The sequence below is a fragment of the Cervus elaphus genome, chromosome 8, assembly GCF_910594005.1.
Source record: "Cervus elaphus chromosome 8, mCerEla1.1, whole genome shotgun sequence".
NCBI classification, from domain to species: Eukaryota; Metazoa; Chordata; class Mammalia; order Artiodactyla; family Cervidae; genus Cervus; species Cervus elaphus.
In genome coordinates this window covers 52872860-52893940 of record NC_057822.1, presented here as the reverse complement: position 1 = coordinate 52893940, position 21081 = coordinate 52872860, and the positions used below count along the sequence as shown (strand labels likewise).

The 21081-nt window shown below is 36.7% G+C and overlaps 1 pseudogene; it reads right to left on the bottom strand.

Annotated features, from left to right (window-relative positions):
- LOC122698210 overlaps positions 1-20041 on the bottom strand; it is a 46124-nt pseudogene extending 26083 nt beyond the window's left edge.
- Positions 20042-21081: the final 1040 nt, after the last annotated feature.

Below are 21081 nucleotides of genomic sequence, written 5' to 3'. Positions count from 1 at the left end.
TTTTTCTTTTTTAGCTTCCACATATAAGCAACATCATATGATATTTGTCTTTCTCTGTCTAGCTTACTTCACTCAGTGTGACCATCTCTAGGTCCATTCATGTTGCTGCAAGTGGTATTATTTTGTTATTTTTATAGCTGAGTAGTATTCCATTGTTTATGTGTATCATGTGTTCTTTGTTTATTCCTCTGTTGTTGGACATCAAATTTCTCCCATGTCCTGGCTATTGTAAATAGTGCTTCAGTGAACATTGGGACTGCGTGTGTCTTTTCAAGTTATGGTTTTCTTCAGATATATACCTAGGAGTGAGATTGATGGATCACATGGTTGCTCTATTTTTTAGTTTTTTAAGAAACCTCTGTAATGTTCTCCATAGTGGCTGTACCCGTTTACATCCATCTGTTTAGGAAGGTTCCCTTTTGTTCCACACCCTCACCAGCATTGATTGATTGAAGATTTTTTGTTGATGGCCTTTCTGACCAGTATGAGGTGATACCTCATTGTAGTTTTGATTTCCATTTCTCTAGTAATTGATGATGCATGATTTTATGTGCTTTTTAGCCATCTGTAAGTCTTTTTCAAGAACTGTCTATTTAAGTCTTCTGTCCATTTTTTTGATTGGGTTGCTTGTTTTTGTTTGTTTGTTTTATTTATTTATTTTTGTTTGTTTTTTGATAATTGAATTGCATGAGCTGTTTTTATATTTTTGAGATCAATCCCTTCTTGGTTGCTTCACTTGGAAAGAATTGTGTAGAATAAGAAATGCTAGACTGGGAACTGCTCTGGTCCTACCTAACAGATTTTAAAATCAAGATTCAAAGTTATCAAATTTTCCAAGTAACTATTTTTAGGATAAAAGTCAAGGATTTTTAAAGAATACACCAAAAAGATATAAGAAACAATGTCTGGCATTGAGTCAAAATTACTAAGAATGTAGAGAAGGAGGAAATATGACTCTTAAGCAAAGAAAAAGAAGTAATTCCAAAATAACCTAGAGGTATTTAAAAAACAGCCTAGAGTTGATATGGATGTTAAAGTTGGTAAACAAGGATTTTAAATGCATTATAATGTGCTTTCTCTTCAAAAAGATAAGGAGAGACATGGGAAGGATATACATGTGTATGGGGGAGAGAGAGAGAGAGCAAAATAAAACTACTAGATTACAATGACTGAAATGAAAATACACTGAATGTGATAATAGCAGATTAGACACAGCAGACGAAAAGATTAGTGAACTTGAACCAACAGTCTCACTCTTAGATTTAAATCCCCCTGAATGTACATATGTTCACAAGATATGTATAAACATGCTCAGAGCAGCAATATCCATAATACCCCCTAAATGGACAAAACCTGCAGATCCATATTCATAAAAGTACATCAATAAATTATGGCACATTTATAAAATGGAATAACATAGAGTAACAAAAGTGAACAAAAGTATTTCTCTCTAAGGACAAGAATTAATCTCTCAGTGTCTCCAAAATATCCAGATACAAAATAATGCATTCAGTATGGTACTATTTATATGAAGTTTGAAATAGGCAAATTGCTTAATAGTAATAGAAATCAGAGTAGCAAGCACATTTTCTAGGGTAGTTGCTTTGAGAGGGCATAAATAGGAATTTGGTGGGCTGAAAAAACTTTTTTCATATAATTGTTGGTTGCATGAGTGTGATTGTTGTAATGAAGCTGGATCTTGGGTATATCTGTAGACGAGCGTGGTAGGAAAGTATTGGATGAAAAAGTGAGGTGAAAGAATATGCTGGCACAGGAATTAAAAGGCCTTTTAAAAGTTAATTTATTTATTTTAATTGGAGGCTAATTACTTTACAATATTGTAGTGGTTTTTACTATACAATATTGTAAAGTAACTAGTTGATTTCTCATAGATATTTATAATGTAGAAGACACCCAATATGTACTTCTTGACTTTTTTATTGGTCTTAAAGATTTTGTCATCCTGCAGAAATCTAAAATTTACTCCTGTCCTAAGTGTATTGAGAGACTCTATTAAAATAAAGCTAGTGACATTTCTCTAACATTTTATTTCCCCAACAGTATTTTTATTTTTTGTCACCTTTCCATATTATGTCTTTGGGTTCATTCATGTCTTTGGGTACCTTCATACTTTACGTAAAAAATCAAATTTCATGCTTATAATTTCTGTGGAAGAGTCAGTATCATTAAAAATTGCTCAGTGTCACATTTAGTTTGCTAGATTAAAAAATATGGCTGTTAACTTTTAACAGGCCTGAATGTGGTGGGGAGAAATAGACTTTAAGCAACTAATCGGTTAGCATCTTATCATTCTGCATATATTTTAGGTGTTTATTAGCAGTTCTATTTGCACTGCATTAGCCCACTTTATTACATTTTCTGTGTAATGTGAATTTCAGCTTTGTGATTGACAATTCTATCCTAAGTCTCTTGTGAAAAATGCTCACAATACCTGACCATAAATTCTCAACACTTTTTTGTCTATATGTGCATAATCTTCTTTTACTAAGTTTTTCTCTCTGAAAAAGGACATTTTATTATTTTCCTTGTACAAGCATAAGAAGTACACTTTTATTTTCCCCCAAATGGAATGAATATTAACCGTATCCATGACATTCAATTAATCTAGTTAATTTCTGCAAAATGTTGGTTTTTGTTATTTTTCAATACACTGTTATTGAGAAATTCTGACCATAAATTACTAATGAATTTATATACAACATATAATTATATTCTTATCCCAACCACCACACTCACATACACAGTCATACACATAAATATACATGTACACACACACACACACACACACACTTTACGATAGTACCAGCTTCAATCTGTATGAAAATACTCCAGATTTTTCCATCAGCATAACATACAGTTATATTTTGTTTCATTGGATATTTTTAGATAGTGTAATTTGCATCTTCTGATTCTGCTTATATAAAATTCTGAATGCCAAAGTAATATATTAACATTTTTGTGTATAATAAATTATTAAAACCTGAAAGAAAACAAATTGAATTTTCATATATTAGTCATGATCAGCATTTACTGAACATCCTTTTTATACATTCTTTTCTTAAAGAAGTGCTTCCAGGAATTTTGATACCAAGAACAGGCTCAAAGATGATCAAGTTGTTGCTGAAGTAATACTATGCACTGTGAAATTATCTGAATTGGTATTACCATCAAAGCTGTATTTTTTTCCTATTGACATCTCTCTTCTTTAAAAAAAAAAAAAAGACATTCCCTAGGAACATATTTTTTAGTGACAGGCTAAACATCCACTTGACCTGAAAAGTGTGAGACCCATACTGTTTTCTGGCCTGTCCCTTGCTTTCTTTTCATTAAATGTCGTGGATAGGTAAGCTAACATCCCTGAACACCTCATCTTCAGAATTTATCTATAAAATGAGGACTGTGTTTTCCCTCCTGGTTTTGTAAATTGTGTTTTACTGTTTATTTCTCTTACGTTAAAGGAAGATAATTAATATGAAAGTATATAAATGTTATGAGTAATGCACAGATAAATGTTGTTAATTAACTAAAATTCCAGAGTATCAAATAATCAAATCATCTTCAAATACTCTTTATATGATTATGTTATCTCATTTGTGAAAGTGGGACAAGAATATTGTTAGGTGTAAGTTTCCTGTCTTGAACAGCATATCTACAGGGTTGACAATACCGTACTTGAAAAGGAAAAGCATCTTTTCAGAAACCTTTCAGATATAGTTACCAAATATTTCTGTACTCTTCCTACTGAGTATCTTTTAGCATCTACAGGCTCAGGTAGATATTTGGCTTTCCTGTTTTTTATCTCCCACATTGCTTCACTCCTTTCCATTCTCAGAGTCCTATTTTGATGGAGGCCAAGCCCTCAGAGACCATCTTACATGGTTCTCTATAAAGTAGGTTGGTGACTCTGCACTTTTTTAAAAAAAAAAAGTAGGTTTAACACTCAAATTCTTCAGAATGGGACACCTACAAGAAAAACAAAACCTTGCTTCTACTTATGCTGAGTAGCTCATCAGAATAAAATCTACATGTTAACTAAACCAAGAGATCTTTCTCCACCTACACCAGGAAAAAAGTAACAAAGAAGGGGTGAAGGAGAAGGTGTTCAGAACATGCTACTCAGCTGTCCAGTTTATTTAGGGTTCCTCATGAATCTGAGCAAACTCTGGGAGACAGTGAAGGACAGGGAAGCCTGGTGTGCTGTAGTCAAAAGGGTCGCAAAGAGCCAGACAGGACTTATTGACTGAACAACAACCTGGTAACCTCTAAGTCTGAACAGGATATAATGGGAGAACTGCTCATCAGCCAACACTTTCCTGCACTGTCTCCTCTATTTATTAGGTATGCATCAGCCACTTTCCCTGAATTATTAACATTAGTTCAACACACTAAAAGCCAACATTTTAGCTTTAATCATTTGTCTTTATACTATTATAAGCAGAGAAAGCAAAAAAAAACCAACAAACTAACTTTGACAGCTTTAAGTGGCAGTCATTTTGTTTTGGAATTATAATGAAGTCTCTAAAACATAAATTTCTATGCACTTATATATGTCTTTTAAACTTCCTACATGGCCATCAGAACATTCACTTATGGGGGAGAATTCTGAGGAAGATACGTCCAAAATGAGTACCATATCCTAGAGAGGTAGAATTCCCACATAATGTTTTAAAATACACATCTTATTTGCTATCATTTATCCCCTAAAGAACCTTTGTAATGTGTTAATATTTGCATGTTAAGTTCACGTTTTCTGGGCATCAACCAACATTTTCAATGACCATTGGCCACAGAGCTGCTTTTGTTTTAGAAAATAGTGTTTTTCTGAAGAATCTTCTCACCTTTTGGCTTTTTATAAAATCCTGGCAACAAGGAGTGGGGCAGATTAAGGATTAGAGAAGTTTAAAAGTTAAATTAAATACTTAGAAGTGCTGCTTAAAGTTGTGGTTTAGACACAGAACTTTGATTCCTCTAATTACTAGCTTTAGTAATTTGGGCAAGTTATTTATCTTTTCTCTGTCTTTATATCCATTATCTATAAAGTGCTAACTCTATAAATGCTCAGAGGATATTATAAAATTACATAAATTATTATTTATAAGATGCTTAGAAGAGCATCTTTAAAGGTTTTCTATATGTGCTTGTTAAATAAATCTTTTATTATACAAAGCTTTTATTATTCTAAATCAACGGGTTTAGGATGATTATCTCATATAGGAGAATTGTGCTCAAAATGTATCACCCACATTTGAGTTTATTAATTCTTCTCAGAATATATAATAACCCAGATTCATATTTTAATTTATTTTAAAAATTTGAAATTTAGATATGATAAAGGCATAGCAAATATTTCAATGTGAAAATATGTTTAAAAGTAATTCCACATAATATGTAGAAGGGCTGCCTTTTTAGGAGGAAGTAATTCTATATTGAAGTGAGATAATCTCTTTCTAAATGCTAAGTAGCTGTTAGAAATTAGTAAATCATTTATTGTTTCTGGGCTTCTAGTACATCTTATGTGAAATAAGGACTAAATTAGAAGATCTTTAAAGTTACCTTTCCTTCAAAAATTCTCTGAATCCCTAATGTAAATGTGTGAAGTTTGATAGCTCTAAAATATTATGACCTCACTATAGATAGTATTTTTATAACTTAAAAATATCTAAACCAATGTTTTTTATTGTAAGATATGTTTGGCTTTCTTGTAGAAGACTGTTTATATAATTCCTGACTCTTCCTTAATAGTTGAAAAACATAAAAAAGCAGATGTTCACACCTTAATCAGTTATTTTATTTTGTTAATAATGTATCTCTCTGATTAAAAATATAAAGAAAATATAAAGAAAATTTGGATAGAAAATAGGAAAGAGAGAAGAGCGAGAATCCTATATGTTACAATCTGAGATAAAATTGTATATAAATGAATTTTTTTCAACTTTTGTAAGCAAACAAATAAAGTAAAAAGTTTTCATGAAGTTAAATTGCCTGGGCCTGTTTACATTACATATACATTCATTGAATTAAGTAGAGGAGTAGAAACAATCCACCACTGTATACAACTACAATAGAAAAAGTATTCACAGACTTTCAAATACTTTTGCTCCTTTCTTAGATTTATGTCTCACATAGTCTGTTCCTTTAAAGTATTCAACACAGTTTATTGAAGCTCTATCATGTGCCAAGCAATGTACTTTCCTGAATAAATTTTGCCACTGATTACCACCAAATAAATATATAATGCTGCCTGTTTTTGAAAATGCTTGTGAAGTTATTAATAAAATTAAAAAAATAAATGTAATAAATAAATAAATAAAATAAAAAAATAAATAAAAATGATACTGTTATTACATTGCAAATATTTTACTCATTATTCTCATTTCATTGATATTAACTTACATCTTTCATTTTGAAATTAATGCAGCTATACAAAGTAATTTATAATATAGTATATATTCTTATATATGCTATATACAGAATGTATATATATCACATGATAAATAAAAGAATATCCAGAACTAGAAACATTTTAGTAAATTTGCTAAAATTGAAGACAAGTAGATATTTTTAAAAGTAGTCAAATGAAAAAGACAGATTATATTAAATAAAGAATATAGTACTAGAGACCTCATATACAGTACAAATTGGTTAAGCTAGAATTTTAATATTTGAAAAAAAATGTTCAAGAATGACTGAGAATTCTGGCGAGATGGTGGTAGTGGTGTGATAGGTTACCTGAATTTTCTGTAAAACAAAATAAACCATGTTAAAAAAAGATCAAAATTGACAAGATCTTTCTATGAATCCAAATATATGAACTTATGGAGATAAAACACCAACAGATATGTTTTACATATGTTTGTATTGAAAAGCATTATAATTCATCAATTTCTGAATAAATATGTTTGGAAATTTCTGATGGGCTATTGACGCTATCAGCAAAAACTGGGAGAGTATTTGCTTTCTTGAATTTCAGGGTGAGTATGGGGATAACTGGGAAATTATGAATGAGCTAGAGTGGCCAGAGTATCTTGGACCTGATATTTTAAATTCTATATACACACATACTCATGTGGCTCAGATCATGAGCTCCTTATTGCAAAATTCAGTCTTAAATTGAAGACGTGTAAATCTATGGCTGATTCATATCAATGTATGACAAAACCCACTGAAATGTTGTGAAGTAATTAGCCTCCAACTAATAAAAAATTAAAAAAAAAAAAAAGAAAGTAGGGAAAACCACTAGGCCATTCAAGTATGACCTAAATTATATCACTTATGATTATACAGTGGAGATCATTAACAGATTCAAGGGGTTAGATTGGGTAGACAGAGTTCCTGAAGAACTATGGATGGATGTTCATAACATTGTACAGAGGTAGTGACCAAAATCATCTCCAAGCAAAAGAAATACAAGAAGGCAGAGTGGTTGTCTGAGGATGCCATACAAATAGCTGAGAAAAAGAAGCAAAAGGCAAAGGAGAAAAGGGAAAGATACAGCCAAGTGAATGCAGAGTTCCAGAGAATAGAAGGGAGAGATAAGAAACCCTACCTAAGTGAACACTGCAGAGAAATAGAAGAAAACAACAGAATGGGAAAGACTAGACATTTCTTCAAAGAAACTGGAGATATGAAGGAAACATTTCATGCAAAGATGAGCACAATAAAAGACAAAAACAGCAAAGACCAAACAGAAGAGAATAAGAAGAGGTGGCCATAATACACAGAAGTATACAGAAAAGGTCTTAATGACCTGGATAACCATGATGGTTATTACCTTGAGCCAGACATCCTGGAGTGAAGTGGGTCTTAGGAAGCATTACTATGGGCAAAACTAGTGGAGGTGATGAATTCCAGCTGAGCTATTTTAGATCCTAAATGATGATGCTGTTAAAGTGCTGCACTCAATATGCCAGCAAATTTGAAAAACTCAGAAGTGGCCAAAGGACTAGAAAAGGTCAGTTTTCATTCAAATCTCAAAGAAAGGCAATGCCAAAGAATCTTCAAACTACTGTTCAACTGCACTCATTTCACATGCTAGTAAGGGTAATGCTCAAAATCTTCAAGCTAGGCTTCAACAGTATGAGAACCAAGAACTTCCAACTGTAAAACCTGGATTTAGAAAAGGCAGAGGGATCAGAGAACAAATTGCCAACAACTGTGGATCATAGAAAAAGGAAGGGAATTTAAAAAGAAAATTCTACTTCTGCTTCATTTGACTGCATGGTTCACTTAAAAACTGTGAAAAATTCATAGAGATGAGAATACCAGACCACCGTACCTCTCTCCTTGAAAAACCTGTATGCAGGATAAGAAGCAACAGTTAGAACTGGACATGGAACAATGGAATGGTGCAAAATTGGGAAAGGAGTATGTCAAGGCTATATATTGTCACCCTGCTTATTGAACTTCTGTGTGGAGTACATCCTGGGGCTTCCCAGGTGGCATTAATGTTGAAGATTGTCATTGCAGGAGACATAAAAGACATGGGTTTGATCCCTGGGTCAAGAAGATCCCTTGGAGGAGGGCATGGCATCTCACTCCAGTATTCTTGCCTGGAAAAGTCCATGGGCAGAGGAACCTGGTGGGCTACAGTCCATGGGATTGCAGATTTGGACATGACTGTAGTGTCTTAGCACACAGAGTACATCATAGGAAATGCTGGGTTGGATGACCTACAAGCTGGAATCAAGATTGCTGGGGGAAATATCAACAACCTCACATGTGAAGATGATACAATTCTAATTGCAGAAAGCAAAATGGAATACAGAGCCTCTTGATGAAGGTGAAAGAGGAGAGAGAGAAAGCTGGCTTTAACATCAACGTTCAAAATACTAAGAGCCTGGCAGCTGTTCCCATCTCTTCATGTCAAATAGATGGGGAAAAAGTGGAAACAGAGACAGATTTTCTTTTCTTTAGTTTCAAAATCACTGCAGATGGTGACTGCAGCCACAAAATTAAGACCTGCTCCTTGGAAGAAAAGCTATGACAAAACTAGACTGCATATTAAAAAGCAGAGACATCACTTTGCTGACAAAGGTCTGTATAGTCAAAGCTATAGCTATAGCTATAGCTGATTTTTCCAGTAGTTGTGTATGGATGTGAGAGTTGGACCATACAGAAGGCTGATAGCCAAAGAATTGATGCTTTTGAATTGTGGTGTTGGAGAAGAATCTTGAGAGTCCCTTGGACTGCAAGGAGATAAAACCAGTTATTCCTAAAGGAAATCAACTGCGAATATTCGGTGGGAGAACTGATGCTGAAGCTGAAGCTCCAGTACTTTGGCCACCTGATGCAAAGAGCCTTCTCATTGGAAAAGACTGTGATGCTGGAAAAGATGGAAGGCAGGAGAAGAAAGGGATGACAGAGACTGAAATGGTTGGATGGCATCACCAACTCAGTGGACATGAGTTTGAGCAAACTCTAGTAGATAATGAAGGACAGGAAAGCCTGGCATGCTGCACTTTGTGGGGTTGCAAAGAGTCAGACACAACTTAGTGACTGAACAACAGTACTCACACACACAGAGATGTGTACACACACATACACACACGCATATATAAACTATATCTGTATGCATATAAACCATACATATATAATATATATTTATATGAATTATATATATATGTATACATACACAGATATATATACACACACCCAAATATATATAAAAGAAAACAGAAAAAAAATCCCTTCCAAATGGAGCATAAAGGAGAAAGTGAGCATAAAGAAAAGAGGGGATTTAGATAAAAAGAGGAGAAGTGATGAAGTCATGAGAGCAGGAAAGCCAGAGAGGATATCAATTAGGATGATGTGGGGAATGGCAGAACTGGATAGTTTTTTAAACAGAGAGAAAAGAACACAGAAGAAAGAAAGAGAGAAAGGAAGAGTTTACCTTTTATTTATATATTTATGTGTGTGAAAGTGTTAGTCACTCACTGGTGTCCAGCTGTTTGCCATCTCATGGATTATAGCCCACCAGGCTCCTCTGTCCACTGAAATTTTCCAGGCAAGAATACTGAAGTGGGTTGCCATTTCCTTCTTTAGGAAATCTTTCCAACTCAGGGATTGAACTCGGGTCTCCTGCTTTGCAGGCAGATTCTTTACCATCTGAGCTACCAGGGAAGCCCATGAACACACTCTCTTTTTATATTGATATGTGTATCTGTTTGGTTTCTGAAAATATATGTCATACATTCAGAATCCTGAATATGGTATATTATATATCCAGTCTATTCAGAATAATCCTCTATATCTGTCTTTTTGAAAACGTATGTACACACACACACACAAACAGACACACGCATTCAGTAATAAGAAATAAACTAGAAGTAAACAAGTGCTTATAATGTTCACATAAAAAAATTATTGAAAGGTTTAAAAGGAAGGAGAACTTTAAAATCAAAAATTAATTAACAGATTTAACTTTTTAAGAGGATTCTTCTGGTATATATGTATGCATACATGGAATAGTAGACCATGGATAATAAAATTACAACAATAGAACAAAATAACTGCTAAACACTATCATTCAAGAAAAGTCTTCTGCCATTAAATTTTTAAAATAATTATAAAAAGAAAAATAGAGACAGAAACTTTAACCACAAATTAAAAGGTAATTCCCAAATCCTAGAACATTAATCTAAAATGGCTAATATTTTGTACTTTAAAAAAAGTTAAGATCCTTTTAGTATCATGAAAGGGAGGAGGAGATCAAGTTATAACTTTTTATTTTCTTGTAATAGAAAACAAAATTAGATCATTAGCAGAACTTTTGACAGCAGTTCTTTATACAAGAAGTCAAGGGAGTAACATAATTAAGATATACAAAGAGAGAAAATGTGAGCCAAGAATTTTATCCATTAAGATGACCTTCAAGTGTAAATGTTTAAATCAGTCTCTTAGGAACATGCAAGGTCTTTAAAATATTGATTAATTGCCCTTCACAAGAATACACTCATTATGATCAAAATGGCTAGAATGACAACAACATAAGGACTAATGGTGAGCATTGAATATAGATTTATATAGATAACTAAGGCTAGAACAGTTATGAGTAAGAAATACAGTGTATAATGGCTGTATGCCCCCATTAGATGCATTTCAACTGCCAAAACTGTGAAAGTACCTGTAAGTTTAAAATAAATTAAAAAGTGAGAAAAGAATTGAAGAATATAAAGTATAGCCATCTTGCTCTTAACCTTATGTGTATTAATAACACAAGCATTATTTCAAATCAGAAGCTAGCAAAAAGAGACAGGAAGGAAAAAGTGGTCACTAGCAAATCTGATACTGTTTGTAGAAGAAAATCCAAACATAAGTTCAAGTAAAGAGGAAATAAGATTTATAATAATAACATAAATATCAACATCAGAGCAAAATATTAGCCCTTCTAAATAGTAGAAAGTTCAAGACAAAGAGAGAAAATGAATGTATATTATTATGCAGTAAAATATCTGTACAGCTAAGTAACTGTGGACAGATATGGACCAAAAAAAAAAGTAAGGTTATTAAAATAAATTGCTACCTTTTGGAGAAGAGAAAATAAAGGACTCAGAAATGGAGGCACGATTTCTATCAGTTGATCATGCTGGATTTCACTTTCAAACTGGAAAGTAGTTTTTATAATTATATAGTAAGATCTAATAAAATATCCAAAACTCACAAGTGAAGTAAGTCAAATGAGCTCCTGTGCTTAGTTAGTGGCATTCACACTTTGTAAGGAACTATTCAATATAGCTTTAAAACACAATAATTGGACTTCAAATACCTGGTAGGAACATTAAGAACATAAAGAATTATTAAAAAAAAAACAACTTTAAAAACCCTTTTCAGTAGTGATAAGTGATAATTTAGGATATTGAGACCACTGTGGTGGTAACTTGGAACAAATCAATAAATAAACATACTGGTCATTGAAACAAATGAAAATTATATCAGGATAAAATGGTTATGTTTGTCTGCCTGCTTGTCTTATCTTATCTATCCAGCTAGCTAATCAGAGTCAAATTAACAGCCCTGTGGTTACATAAAATATTTTGTTTTCCCCAATTGAAAATGGTTAGAAGCAAAGAGCAAACACGATAGCAGCAAACATTAATAATCCAATGTAGTCTCTAATACCATGTCATTTCCTCCTAAATGAATGCAGTGTGTGTTGGAGAAATGGTTGATTCCAGGGCTGGGTCAGGAAATGTAAAAGGTGAGTGTTACACTAGAAAGCAAGACACTATCAATTACTAACACAGTCCTGTCAAATGGAGGGAACTTTATAGCATTAAGGGCTTACATTAAAATAGAAGAATTTACTTAAATTAGTAATCTAAGCTTCCACTTTAGGACATTAAAAAAATATCTAGAGCAAACAGAAGACAGAAAATATTAAGGATAAGAGCATAATCTGATAAAACATAAACAAAGAAAATAATTAAAAACAGTAATTATTAGGAAATATCAGTAAAAATGACAAACTTCTATTAAGCCTGACTCAGAAAAAAAAAAAAAAAAAGTAAAGGTAAAAATTACCAGTAACTGGATTATTCTGTATGGAAATGTGACTGTGAATACATGCCTTAGTGCATTTGTTAAAATCCGTACAACTACAAACTGCTGGGAATGTTTTCCTGTATGTAAATATTCCCTGTATGTATATAAATAAAAGACAAAATATGAGGAAGGTGAGAAACTCAAATGTGCATGTGAGAAAAAGAATCAATTTTACTGCAAATGAAATACATTACTTGATTAAGGGAAAGGAAATGACAGAAGTTAAGTGAAGATGTTTGGAAAACTTCGAGTTGATATGTAAGGCTAAGGGGCACAAATAACTGTCCACATACATTTTACTCTAGTTGGCAAATTTGTTTCACACTAGATTATAGATGATGGATTTTTGGATTATAGAAGCCATTGTCTCCATGAATTAATATACATTCGTATCTGCTGGTTCTGTACCTGAGATTGTATAGAAACAGTAAGATGAGACCCCACTCACACTCTATTGTTATACTTTTGCACTTACAAAATTGAAATAAAGAAATGTTCAGACAAAAGTAAAAAAAAAAAAATTCTTCGAGAATTTCTTAACAAAACTCATATTAAAGACATTTAAGCATCTCATTACATGGGAAAATGGACCCCAATGGAAGGTCAGAAATGCAGGAAGCACTAACGAGTTATGAAAATGATAAATATATATATTATACACATATATATCATTTGAGTGAGATATATGTATTATATGATAAATATAGTATATGATAGGGTGATATATGATAGGGTACTAAAGAAAATTAAAGAAATTAAAGTCCTTGTATCTTCCAGGCATACAAGGAAAGGTGAAAGGTACCTGCTAATAATCAAGTTTGTTAAATCAAGGATTCATGTTGTAATCTGAAGGATAATCACTAAAAGAATATCAAACCAGTGACAAGCAAGTAAGGAATGTAATTGAAAAGATCCAATTCATAGTCCAAATAAAGTAAGAAAAATGAAGAGAATTTTAAAATAACATTGAACAAGAAGGACAAATATAGAATCATTATAAAATGTACATTTAGAAACAAGTATTTCAGAAATTCATAAAATAAGTGAACTGAATATTGAAATTAAAATGTAAGGGAAAAAATAATAACTGCCAATACTGTAAGCTGTACAAAGGGACACATTGAAAGCAAAGCTATATATATGTGTATGAGCATACATATATTAATACAAGTTCAAAGAAACAGAAGTAAATTATGTAACATTTAAATATAACTAAAAGAAATATGGAGTAATGCATTAATATTTGACAAAGCAAGTGTAAAAACACAATAAGATATTTGTAAAAATTATTTGTAAAAACAAATATTTCTAATAGAAATAAGGTGAAAGTGAAGTCGCTCAGTCATGTCGGACTCTGCAACCCCATAGACTGTAGCCTACCAGGTTCCTTTGTCCATGGGATTTTCCAGACAAGAATACTGGAGTGAGTTGCCATTTCCTTCTCCAGGAGATCTTCCTGACCCAGGGATTCAACCCGGGTCTTCCTCATGGTAGGCAGAAGCTTTACCATCTGAGCCACCAAGGAAGCTCAAGAAATAAGGTAGTATATTCTAAATAATTGAAAGTTTGATTAATCAGAAAGGTAAAGTAAGTGTGCATTTTTATGTAATGAATAACTTAGACTCAAATGCATAAAGCAAAGATTGAAAAAACCACATAAATCCCCAATGATTTCAGAACATTTAAAATAATATTTTAAATAAATAAGAAAGTAAAAATGTTAATAATCTTCTTACAAAGCTAACTATAATGGATATACACAGAGTATTCAAATAAAAGGAATATAATTAATTTCAATGCGACAGAGAGCAGTGTTGGTGAGGATGTGAAAAGAAAGGAATGTATATACATTGTTGGTGGGAATTTATATTGGTGCAGTCACTATGGAAAACAGGATGGAGATTTCTTTAAAGATTAAGAATAGAACTACCATAAGATGCAAGTATGTCACGTCTGAGTATTTATGCAAAGAATATGAAAACACTAAAAAGATATATGCATCCCCTATGTTCATCACAACACTATTTACAATAGTTAAGATGTGGAGCCACCCTAAGTACAAATCAACAGGTGAATGGATAAAGAAGATGTCATATATATAGGCAATGGGTAACTGCTCAGCCATGAAAAAGAAAAGTTGATATCTTGCAATTTGCTACAGCATGGAACTTGCAGGTATTATGCTAAGTGAAGTAAATCAGATGAAAAAAGGCAAAAGCAAATAGAGTACGATTTCATTCAGGTGTGGAATATAAAAAGCAAAAAAAAAAAAACAAAAACGCAAAAAACTAAAAACAAACCAAATCAAACGCATGGGTAGATGCAGAGAATTAAGTAGTGGTTACTTGAAGCCACCGAAGGCAATGGCACCCCACTCCAGTACTCTTGCCTGGGAAATCCCATGGACGGAGGAGCCTGGTAGGCTACAGTCCATGGGGTCACTAAGAGTCGGACACGACTGAGCGACTTCACTTTCACTTTCAGTTGAAGCCAAGGGGCAGGAGGAGGGCATAATGGGCAGGTGAGCACGCTCTAGATGCAGAAGTAGAAATAGAATGTTGTACATGGGAAATGTGTATAATGTTATAAACCAGTGTTGCTTCAATAAAAATAGATTAAGAAAAGAACATAAATTTTCCAAGTTTACATAAAATATTTACAAAGATCGACCATGTGCAAGACATGAAGGAAGTCTCAACAGAATTCAGTGAATCAACATCATATAGGTTTTTCACCATTGGAAATGTATATTGCCTACAAATTAAAAAAAAGTTAAAAATGTATATGATTTTAAATTAAGAAATCTTCCTAAATAGTCTATGAGTCAAAGACTAACAATCTGAAAGGGAAATTAAGAAGGAAATAATATCCAAAACATAAAGTGCTTACAAATAAATTTAAGTAGGTGAATCCTTGTATACTGAACACTGTAAGACACTGATGAAACAAATTGATGGAACTGACACGAATAAATGGAAATATCTTTTGTGTTCTTGGATTGAGATAATATTGTGAAAATGTCATGCTTCACAAAGTGATCTACAGATTCAGTGTAATCCCTATGGCATTTTTTGATAGAAATAGAAAAAAAAAATCTTAAAATTTGTATGGAACCACAAAGACCACAGTAGCCAAAGAAGTCTTGGGAAAGAACAGCGCTAGAAGCATCACACTGCCTGATTTTTAAGCTACGGTACAAAGATATGGCTATAGTCATCAAAGCAGCATGGTGGTGGTAGTTTGGTCACTAAGTCATGTTTGACTCTTATGACCCCATGGACTGTACCTTGCCAGGCTCCTCTGCCCAGGGGATTCTCCAGGCAAGAATGCTGGAGTGAGTTGCCGTTGCTTCCTCCAGGGGATCTTCCCAACCCAAGAATCGAACCCGGGTCTGCTGCATTGCAGGCAGCTTTCTTTACTGACTGAGCACAAAGCAATATAGTTCTAGCCTAAAAACAGTCACATAGATCAGTGAGTCAGAATAGAGAGCCCAGATATAAACCGTTCGACTGAAAAAAGAAACAACTTGAGAGTTGCTGGTTAAGCTTTGTTTGGGGCAAAATGAGGACTGCAGCCTGAGAGACAGCACCTCTGTTAGCTATGAGAGACTGCTATATGATTTTGGTGAAGGCAGAATTCAGTGCAATCAAGCACTTATTTTACAAAAGTAAAATTACAAAAATTACAAAAATTCTATTAGTCATGAAGAGCTGATGTCATCCTGGAGGGATTTAGTGCTTTTATAGATATAAGGAGATCCCTTCATCTTTTACATGTGGGCTTTTACATTGGGTTTCCCTAGTGGCTCAGACAGTAAAGTGTCTGCCTGCAATGTGGGAGACCTGGGTTCAATCCCTGGGTCGGGAAGATCCCCTGGAGAAGGAAATGGCAACCCACTCCAGTACTCCACCTGGAAAATTCCATGGTCTGAGGAGCCTGGTAGGCTGTAGTCCATGGGATCACAGAGTTGGACACGACTGAGCGACTTAACTTTCTTTCACTTTGCATGTGGACATGCTGTTTCCCAGCTCCAATTATTGAAAAATCTGTCCTTTTCCCATTGTACATTTAGTACCACTGTCAAAAACGTGTTGCTGTTCAGTTGTTCAGTCATGTCCAATTCTTTGTGACTGCAGCACACCAGGCTTCCCTGTCCTTCACCATCTCCTGGGGTTTGTTCAAGCATGTGTCCATTGAGTCAATGATGCCGTCCAACCATCTCATCCTCTGTCATCCCCTTCTCCTCCTGCCTTCAATCTCTCCAGTATCAGGTCTTTTCTAGTGAATCAGCTGTTCACATCAGGTGACCAATGTATTGGAACTTCAGCTTCAGCGTCCTTCCTTCCAATGAATATTCAGGGTTGACTTCTTTAGGATTAATTGATTTGATCCTCTTCCAGTCCAGGAGACTCTCAAGAGTCTTCATCAACACCACAGTTCAAAAGTATCAGTTCTTTGCCACTCAGCCCTCTTCATGGTCCAGCTCTCACATCCATACATGACTACTGGAAAAACCATAGCTTTGACTATATGGACTTTTGTCAACAAAGTAATGTCTCTGCTTTTTAATATGGTGTCCAGGTTTTTATAGCTTCTCTTCCAAGGAGCAAGCATCTTTTAATTTCATGGCTGCAGTCACCATCTGCAGTGATTTTGTAGACAAGAAAATAAAGTCTATCACTATTCCCATTGTTTCCCCTTCTGTTTGACATGAAGTGATGGGACTGGGTGCCATGATGTCAGTTTTTTGAATGTTGAGTTTCAAGCCAGCTTTTTCACTCTCCTCTTTCATCAAGAGGCTCTTTAGTTCCTCTTCAATTTCCACCATAAGGGTGATGTCATCTGCATATCTGAGATTATTGATATTTCTCCTGCAGATCTTGATTCCAGATTTTGTTTCATCCAGCTAAGCATTTCCCATGATGTACTTTGCATATAAGTTAAATAAGCAGGATGACAATATACAGCATTGCCATACTTCTTTCCCAGTTTTGAACCAGTCAGTTGTTCCATGTCCAAAAGTTAGTTGACTATATATGCATGGGTTTGTCAACTACACTTTGGCACTTGCCAACGGCATTTGCCAGTGACTGAACAACAACAAGGGCACTTGTCATCTGCCTCTTAGGAGATTGAATCTTGTGCTGCTATAGCTATTATCTTTGGACACGCCCTGAAGGGAGTTCAGGGTGGAGAATGAAGTACTTTGTGCTGCAGGGAAATTGGTGCAACAGGTCCTTAGATAGTTGGATATTTTCAAGAACTAATTTCCGGATCCCAATCCTTGCATGTATGCATGTTTAATCACTCAGTCATGTCCAATTCTTTTGACTCTTACCAGGCTCCTCTTCCAGTGGGATTTTTCAAGCAAGAATACTGGAGTGGGTTTCCATTTCCTTTCTCTAGGGGCTCTTCCTGACCTGGATATCAAACCCACATATCTTCTGTCTCTTGGAAACTCCACACATTTCTTATCTATCCTCTGATCTCTTATGGTTAACTAACTTCCATTGCCAAACCTAATAACCCTACAATTATTACATGTTGGACTGTCAGTGAAAGAACCAAGTCTTTTTTGTTTTATTTTGCTGTAAGTCAGTGTCCCCTGGGATCGAACCCATGTCTCCTGTATCTCCCGCATTCACTGTGCTACCTGGGAAGCTCATATAAACTTATGGATGAGTACTAAAGCAAACTGTATAAGATTTAGATAAATAAAAGAGTATACAATATTCATGATTTGACAGAATTGATATTGTTTACAGATGCCTTTATCCAAAATTATTTAGTTCAATTCAAAATATATTTGTGATGTATGGTATTTGATTCTGAAAAGTATAGAGACTCAACATGGCAAGAATTGTCAAGACGCTATTGAAGAACAGGATGAGAACCATGGGCCTACGTAGTAAAGTTTATTATAAACTGACAGTTATTATGGCAGAATGACTCGACTAAGGTAAAACCATAAACATTAGGAAGCGGTAGTTCTCAACTAGGTGCAATTTTGACCCTCTAGGAGACACTTTGCAATGTGTGAGGACATTTTGAATGTTTTGGTTGGAGGTGGGGAGAATGAAGAGTGGGTAGATTGGCTGGGATCTAGTGGGTAAAGGCCAGAGATGCTACTAAACATCCTAAAATTCACACACAACTCCTTGTGGATGCAAATAAATCAGTCTAAAATAGTAATAGTGCAGCTTTGGAGAATTGTGTAGTATTCAGAAAGAGAACCATGCATATTAGGATTATTAACTAATGTCAAAGGTGGAAATGAAGAATATTAGAAAATTGTTATTTCTCGTAAATGATACTGGGACAGCTAGAAATCCAAACCAATGAAAACTTGACCCTGACTCATACCTTATGCCACAGTTAAATCAAGGTGGCTTGTAAAACTAAATGTGAAATAATAAAGATTTTAGAAGATAAAATATGAAGGAATCTTTATAAACTTGGGGTGTAGAAAGACTTTATATGCAGGGAACAAATACCCTAATTGTAGGTGAAAGGACTGCAAATATGCCTACATGAAAAGTAAGTAATTCTGATCATCAAATGGCATGGCTTATTGAAAAGTAAATTGGCACAACTTCTCAGGGGAAGAGGATAAGAGGAAAATTCTGAGGGCAGAAGGACATTGAAAGGTCGGGGCATGCCCCCGGGAAAGTGCTGCAAGGCAAATTCCAGAGGCTGGCTAAACTTCCAGGGGCTGGCCCCCTGCAGCCTGGTCCAATCAGGTACCAACACAGAGCCCTCGGACACTGACCACCGCTGTAGCCCGCGCTTTCTTCCTTATATGAAAAGACCTGGCCTGGACGCCCTGCCCGGACTATAAAACCCCTCCCCACCCCTCATACCTTGCAGACTCCCTTTGTCTCCTCACTCACCAGCCCCCCGGGAGTTCTGCCCGAGAGCGAGAGCGACGCTTAATAAAAGGCCTTTACCACCGGTCCTTAGAGGCGGCTTTTTCTTTCTCCCGCGGCGTTTTCTAACATCTGGCGCCCAACGTGGGGCTCGGGTTGAGGGGCCCCCGGCACTCGCCATTGAGGCCCTCCTCGAGCTCCACCGCCGCGGTAGCCCCGGACCCAGGCGGCTGACCAACCCCCCGGACGGCAGGATACGGGGTAAGTCCCTTTGGCTTTGGGGCCTGCCCTCCCTGGCGATCACCTCCTAGGGCTCCGTAACCAGTGCGCACTTACTGGGCCCTCCCGGTCACCAGCTGGTGGGGAGACGTCCCCAGCAGCTGAGTAGACCTCCGGCTTCGGCCTCCGGCTTCGGCCTCCGGCTCCGGCCTTCCCGGTCACCAGCTGGTGGGGAGACGTCCCCAGCGGCTGAGTAGACCTCCGGCTTCAGCCTTTCCGGGTCCCTGCGGTCGTGAGGAAGACGTTCCCCACGACTACACGGACCTCCGGCTCCCCTCAACTCGTCCGAAGACGTTCGGACAGCGGGGGTTGCCTCCACGCCCCGTGGTCGCCATGGGATCGACAGCCTCCAAACCCGATCCCCAATACTCCACCCCCTTAGAGTGCCTGCTAGCTAACCTGCAGACTCTAGGGCTAAAGAGAGATATCTGCCCCCAGCAGCTCACTTTTCTGTGCTCACAGGCCTGGCCTCAGTATTCCCTAGATAATGGCTCACAATGGCCAGCCACAGGGACACTAGACTTTGACGTCCTCCGTGATTTAGATAATTACTGCCGGAGAACGGGAAAATGGTCTGAGGTCCCCTATGTTCAGGCCTTTTGGGCTTTGCGCTCTCGCCCCACCCTGTGCACTACGTGTGCTCCTAGCCAGATCCTACTCACCATGGCCCCCCCGACTCCACCCTCCCGAGCTAAGCCAACCCCTCCCGCCTCTGAGTCCTCTGCTTTCTCTGTTCCCCCAGAAGATCTGGTGGCCCCCCCTCCCTACGCCTCTCCCACGGCCCCCTCCCCTTCCTCTCCGGTTCCTACTCCCTCCCCTTCCACTCCGGCCCCTCCTAACCCCTCCCCCTCTAACCCCACTCCGGCCTCTTTTGCTCCTGTTCCCGCCCCTGAGGCCTCACTGATGGCCCCAGATTCTCCGGCCATTAACCCTATCTTGTATCCTCCTCTTCCCCCCGTCACTCCCTTCTCGTCTCCGGTTAGCTCCCACACTTGCTCCCATAGCAACCCTCCAGGGGCCTCCCCGCCCCCTCCCCCAGCCCCGCTACTCCCTCTGCGGCAAGTGGCCGGAGCCGACGGCCTGGCCCAGGTCCACGTCCCCTTCTCTCTCCAGAACTTAGCACAGATTGAGGCCAAGCTGGGATCCTTTTCCTCCAACCCCACTCAGTACATTAAGCAGTTTACTGGTCTGACCCGCGCCTACGCCTTAACATGGCAGGACATATATGTCATCCTGGGATCTACCACCACCCCCGAAGAGAGGCAGGCCATTTGGACGGCAGCCAGGGCTAAGGCCGACCAGCGGCACTGTGCCAACCCCTCCCCCGAGCGCCCCCCCCCCCCCCCGGGGGCTCAGGCAGTTCCTGACACCGACC